The 7,324-nt window shown below is 45.2% G+C and overlaps 1 long non-coding RNA gene across 1 annotated transcript; it reads right to left on the bottom strand.

The window, feature by feature from the left end:
* Window positions 1-5,141: 5,141 nt before the first annotated feature.
* Window positions 5,142-6,630, bottom strand: LOC146788632 (uncharacterized). Its single transcript, XR_014970581.1, has 6 exons — window positions 6,582-6,630; window positions 6,379-6,464; window positions 6,162-6,267; window positions 5,978-6,068; window positions 5,774-5,893; window positions 5,142-5,269 (listed from the first exon to the last, which is right to left on the bottom strand). It is a non-coding gene; the product is annotated as an uncharacterized LOC146788632 (long non-coding RNA).
* Between the last annotated feature and the right edge of the window lie 694 nt (window positions 6,631-7,324).

Here is a 7,324-nt window from a genome sequence, read left to right as displayed (position 1 = left end):
ACGCACCTGTGTCCATGAGGTCAAACCCCGGTCCGTGTATGGATTCATAAGACCATTGACGCACCTGTGTTCATGAGGTCAAACCCCGGTCCGTGTATGACTTCATAAGTCCACTGAGGCACCTGTGACCATGAGGACAAACCCCGGCTTTTGTAAATGATTCATGAGTCCACTGACGTACCTGTGACCATGAGGTCAATCCCCGGCCTGTGTATAGATTTGTAAGTCCACTGACCCACCTGTGACCATGAGGTCAAACCCTGGCTCTTGGATGGATTTATGAGTTCTCCGACGCACCTGTAACCATGAGGTCAAACCCCGGCTCTTGTATGTATTCATAAGTCCATCGACACACCTGTGACCATGAGGTCAAACCCCAGTCCGTGTATGGATTCATAAGTCAATGACGCACCTGTGACCATGAGGTCAAACCCCGGTCCTTGTATGGATTCATAAATCCACTGACCCACCTGTGGCCATGAGGTCAAATCCCGGTCCGCGTATGGATTCATAAGTCCACTGACGCTCCTGTGGCCATGAGGTCAAACCCAGGTCCGTGTATTGATTCATAATTCTACTGACACACCTGTGACCATGAGGTTAAACCCTGGCCCATGTATTGATTCATAAGTCCACTGATGCACCTGTGACCATGAGGTCAAACCCCAGTCCGTGTACGGATTCATAAGTCACTGACGCACCTGTGACCATGAAGTCAAACCCCGGTCCTTATATGGATTCATAAATCCACTGACGCACCTGTGACCATGAGGTCAAACCCAGGTCCTTTTATGGATTCATAAGTCCACTGACTCACCGGTGGCCATGAGGTCAAACCCCAGTTCTTGTATGGATTCTTAAGTCCACTCACCCACCTGTGACCATGAGGTCAAACCCCGGTCCGTGTATGGATTCATAATTCCACTGACACACCTGTGACCATGAGGTCAAACCCTGGCCCATGTATTGATTCATAAGTCCATTGATGCACTTGTGACCATGAGGTCAAACCCCAGTCCGTGTATGGATTCATAAGTCACTGACGCACCTCTGGCCATCAGCTCAAACCCCGTTCCGTGTATGGATTCATAAGTCCATCGACACACCTGTGACCATGAGATCAAACCCCAGTCCGTGTATGGATTCATAAGTCACTGACGCACCTGTGACCATGAGGTCAAACCCCAGTCCTTGTATGGATTCATAAATTCACTGACGCACCTGTGGCCATGAGGTCAAATCCCGGTCCGTGTATGGATTCATAAGTCCACTGATGCACCTGTGACCATGAGGTCAATCCCCAGTCCGTGTATGGATTCATAAGTCACTGATGCACCTGTGACCATGAGGTCCAACCCTGGTCTGTGTATGGATTCATAAGTCCATTGACACACCTGTGACCATGAGATCAAACCCCAGTCCGTGTATGGATTCATAAGTCACTGACGCACCTGTGACCATGGGGTCAAACCCCGGTCCTTGTATGGATTCATAAATCCACTGACGCACCTGTGGCCATGAGGTCAAACCCTGGTCCGTGTATGGATTCATAAGTCCACTGATGCACCTGTGACCATGAGGTCAATCCCCAGTCCGTGTATGGATTCATAAGTCACTGACGCACCTGTGGCCATGAGGTCAAACCCCGGCTCTTGTATGTATTCATAAGTCCACTGACGTACATATTCATGATTCCACTGACGTACCTGGGAAAATGAGGTCAAACCCCGGCTCTTGTATGGATTCATGAGTCCTCGTACGCACCTGTGAACATGAGGTCAAACCCCAGCTCTTGTATGTATTCATAAGTCCACTGACGTACAAGTGACCATGAGGTCAAACCCCAGTCCGTGTGTGGATTCATAAGTCCACTGACGCACCTGTGTCCATGAGGTCAAACCCCGGTCCGTGTATGGATTCATAAGACCATTGACGCACCTGTGTTCATGAGGTCAAACCCCGGTCCGTGTATGACTTCATAAGTCCACTTAGGCACCTGTGACCATGAGGACAAACCCCGGCTTTTGTAAATGATTCATGAGTCCACTGACGTACCTGTGACCATGAGGTCAATCCCCGGCCTGTGTATAGATTTGTAAGTCCACTGACCCACCTGTGACCATGAGGTCAAACCCTGGCTCTTGGATGGATTTATGAGTTCTCCGACGCACCTGTAACCATGAGGTCAAACCCCGGCTCTTGTATGTATTCATAAGTCCATCGACACACCTGTGACCATGAGGTCAAACCCCAGTCCGAGTATGGATTCATAAGTCAATGACGCACCTGTGACCATGAGGTCAAACCCCGGTCCTTGTATGGATTCATAAATCCACTGACCCACCTGTGGCCATGAGGTCAAATCCCGGTCCGTGTATGGATTCATAAGTCCACTGACGCTCCTGTGGCCATGAGGTCAAACCCAGGTCCGTGTATGGATTCATAATTCTACTGACACACCTGTGACCATGAGGTTAAACCCTGGCCCATGTATTGATTCATAAGTCCACTGATGCACCTGTGACCATGAGGTCAAACCCCAGTCCTTGTATGGATTCATAAGTCACTGACGCACCTGTGACCATGAAGTCAAACCCCGCTCCTTATATGGATTCATAAATCCACTGACGCACCTGTGACCATGAGGTCAAACCCAGGTCCTTTTATGGATTCATAAGTCCACTGACTCACCGGTGGCCGCGAGGTCAAACCCCAGTTCTTGTATGGATTCTTAAGTCCACTCACCCACCTGTGACCATGAGGTCAAACCCCGGTCCGTGTATGGATTCATAATTCTACTGACACACCTGTGACCATGAGGTTAAACCCTGGCCCATGTATTGATTCATAAGTCCACTGATGCACCTGTGACCATGAGGTCAAACCCCAGTCCGTGTATGGATTCATAAGTCACTGACGCACCTGTGACCATGAGGTCAAACCACGGTCCGTGTATGGATTCATAAGTCCATCGACACACCTGTGACCATGAGATCAAACCCCAGTCTGTGTATGGATTCATAAGTCACTGACGCACCTGTGACCATGAGGTCAAACCCCGGTCCTTGTATGGATTCATAAATCCACTGACGCACCTGTGGCCATGAGGTCAAACCCCGGTCCGTGTATGGATTCATAAGTCCACTGATGCACCTGTGACCATGAGGTCAATCCCCAGTCCGTGAATGGAGTCATAAGTCACTGACGCACCTGAGGCCATGAGGTCAAACCCTGGTCCTAATATGGATTAATATGTCCACCGAAGCACCTGTGAGCAAGTGGTCAAACCCCGGTCATCATATGGATTTATAAGTCCACTGACTCACTCTTGACCATGAGGTCGAACCCCGGTCGTGTATGGATTCATAATTCCACACACGCACCTGGGACCATGAGGTCAAACCCTGGCCCATGTATTGATTCATGAGTCCACTGATGCACCTGTGACCATGAGGTCAATCCCCAGTCCGTGTATGGATTCATAAGTCACTGACGCACTTGTGACCATGAGGTCAAACCCTGGTCCGTGTATGGATTCATAAGTCCATCGACACACCTGTGACCATGAGGTCAAACCCAAGTCCGTGTATGGATTCATAAGACACTGACGCACCTGTGACCATGAGGTCAAACCCCGGTCGTGTATGGATTCATAATTCCACACACGCACCTGGGACCATGAAGTCAAACCCTGGCCCATGTATTGATTCATAAGTCCACTGATGCACCTGTGACCATGAGGTCAATCCCCAGTCCGTGTATGGATTCATAAGTCACTGACGCACCTGTGACCATGAGGTCAAACCCCGGTCCTTGTATGGATTCATAAATCCACTGACCCACCTGTGGCCATGAGGTCAAATCCCGGTCCGTGTATGGATTCATAAGTCCACTGACGCTCCTGTGGCCATCAGGTCAAACCCCGGTCCTCATATGGATTAATATGTCCACTGACGCACCTGTGACCATGTGGTCAAACCCCGGTCATCATATGGTTTTATAAGTCCACTGATGCACCTGGGAACATGAGGTCAAACCAAGGTCCTTTTATGGTGTCATAAGTCCACTGACTCACCGGTGGCCATGAGGTCAAACCCCAGTTCTTGTATGGATTCTTAAGTCCACTCACCCACCTGTGACCATGAGTTCAAACCCCGGTCTGTGTATGTATTCATAACTCCACTGACACACCTGTGACCATGAGGTTAAACCCTGGCCCATGTATTGATTCATAAGTCCACTGATACACCTGTGACCATGAGGTCAAACCCCAGTCCGTGTATGGATTCATAAGTCACTGACGCACCTGTGACCATGACATCAAACCCCGGTCCGTGTATGGATTCATAAGTCCATCGACACACCTGTGACCATGAGATCAAACCCCAGTCCGTGTATGGATTCATAAGTCACTGACGCACCTGTGACCATGAGGTCAAACCCCGATCCTTGTATGGATTCATAAATCCACTGACGCACCTGTGGCCATGAGGTCAAACCCCGGTCCGTGTTTGGATTCATAAGTCCACTGATGCACCTGTGACCATGAGGTCAATCCCCAGTCCGTAAATGGACTCATAAGTCACTGACGCACCTGAGGCCATGAGGTCAAACCCTGGTCCTAATATGGATTAATATGTCCACCGAAGCACCTGTGACCAAGTGGTCAAACCCCGGTCATCATATGGATTTATAAGTCCACTGACGCACTCTTGACCATGAGTTCAAACCCCGGTCGTGTATGGATTCATAATTCCACACACGCACCTGGTACCATGAGGTCAAACCCTGGCCCATGTATTGATTCATAAGTCCACTGATGCACCTGTGACCATGAGGTCAATCCCCAGTCCGTGTATGGATTCATAAGTCACTGATTTTTTGAACAAAACTATATAGGAAACAATTCAACAAAGGTAGTGCACAAACAATCAAAACATTTCATTTATAATTTTCCATTGGTTAAACATGACAACTAATGCACATATTGGTTCGGTAATTCATTTTATTTCTTACTTTTTCATTCTTAATTTTTATATATGTACATATGTGCAAAAACTTTTCTTTGTATATATTTTATATCAAAATCATCATGTCATATCGTATCCATGTAAACATTTGTAATTCCATTATACAATAAAGCACCAATAGAAGACAAAAATAATGAAAGACAAATAAATAGAAGATAGTGGTAAGTTATGGCTAATGTTTGATTCTACGCGCGTTTCGGCGATCAGCCTTCTTCAGGTAGCCATAATTCTGATACCTCCTACAATAAGAAAAACATACTATAATTGTCTGTGCATACCATAACAACCTACAGTGCATAATACTAATTCTAAAATACCTATTTCCTTATTTACAAAATTTACAAACATGAATCCATTTTCAATTTTATACCATTTCCTATACATATTATCTACAAAATTCAGTCTTATTCATTTCCAATTCACCTAATCGATCTGCAGTACTTAAAATATGACCATTAAAGGCCCTGAGTGGAGAAAGTTCAAAACATTCGAGTATATTCAGTATTTATAGAGTCTTTTCACTTCTGTATGATAAGGTAGAATCCATTCATCTATGATTTCTTCTGTTAATAGGGTTCCCTAGGTACTTCTCTTAGGCAAAAAATATATATATCTATGATGCTCACCTGACCTGATTGTATACTATAAAAGGCAATTTTTATACCGAGAATGTAAATGAAGTTCATTGGGATTCTATTTACTCGCTATACATACATTACTGTTTGCATGTTTTATTTCATTACCTTATTGTTTTATATGTATGCCACCACTCATTTTCCTCTATTGGGGGCAGGTCTGTTGACTTAGTATCACAATACTTTCTCGACGCTAATGCGTTGTGAGCCGTTCTTGTACCAAAAGCTCTATAACAGAATAAAATAAAGTGATGGAGATGATTTTATGGCCCAATTCTGCCTACTCTGCTAATGTAGTATTAACTAACTTACTTTTGGAATTCAGTTCTTATGTAGAGTAGGAAAGGGTCGTGGCGACGTGCATCAAAAGAGGCTTGCTGCTAGGTTAATATTGCTTTTCAATCTGCAAAAAAACACAGTGTCTTAGCGTTGATGCTTAATAATAGGGATATCCATGGCTGTTCCCATTGATCTACGCTTATTCTATAGTACTTACTTAAGCACAGTAACAACGTGCAGAGTCAAAACTGTCCCATCCAAACTATGGCGTATGCATCAATTGTTGGGTATTTAAGAGGGAAGGAGGAGTACACTGACGCCGTCTAGAGAAAAGAGGAATGTGTTTATATCTCGGGGCATACTTGTATGAATAAACGGGAGACGCAACTCCTAATATAGTTTTACTTAATACCAGAAAGCCGATTTGCACTCACCGGAACAACAACGTTGTTTGCTCTTGCGAGTCACGGCATGTGCGTATATCGCTCGTTTTTTTCTGGAGGACGTGCGGTAACGTCATCTATAAACAAGCATATTTATCTAGATTAATACTTTACGACCACCCCACGTTCAGAGGCACAGGAGGATACACCCCCTCTATCTCCGCTGATTACCGAAAAACCCGATTGTCACTTACCAAATGTTCTACGTTCTCTACTCATCCGATTTCAGGCGGTCGTGCCAGCGTACAAACGCCGCCGATAACTGATACTTCCGTTATATTACATAAGCCTTTCTACCATTGGCTGATTGTGATCCAAATTAGCCTATCATGTGCTACAAGGCAGTGGTTTCTATTTTTAAAGGGATATGCACGTATTGTTGGTTCAGCGCCGACATGGATATCTTCGGGAGGAAACCAATTACCCGCTTCCCACTAACAATGTTCATAAATGGACATAAAGGCGCAGATACTTAATTCCCCGTTCTTATCCCAGTTACAATAGACTGAGACTTCTGAATTGGGAGGGGACGAGATAAGACGATCGAGTCCCTGAATGACAATATTTTTAGAGCCATAAAGGTAGAACCTTTATAAACCAACTCGAGATGGTTACTAATCTCGTTCTTAGTTGATTAAAATACACCCTGAAAATGATTAACCTATTTTTCTATGGTGAAGTTCAGGGGTGGGTTTAGGGAAGCAGGCACCTCTTTCTGTAAGTCCTCCCTAGTCAAAACAAACACCTAGACCAGATGGGGTTGGAATGAGGCAGCCATATCACCTGATATAAAAATTAGGTCAGTTTATATATTTGTATTATGGTGATGCAGATTGTTTAGAATTTTATTGAGCAATATTTATGTTATCCAATTTATCTCTACTCTTTGATCCTTAACTGGAAATTCCACACGTAGGGATGCTGACTAAAGGCATTG

Source organism: Triturus cristatus, chromosome 11, assembly GCF_964204655.1.
Source record: "Triturus cristatus chromosome 11, aTriCri1.1, whole genome shotgun sequence".
NCBI lineage: Eukaryota > Metazoa > Chordata > Amphibia > Caudata > Salamandridae > Triturus > Triturus cristatus.
This window is presented reverse-complemented; position numbering and strand designations above follow the sequence as displayed.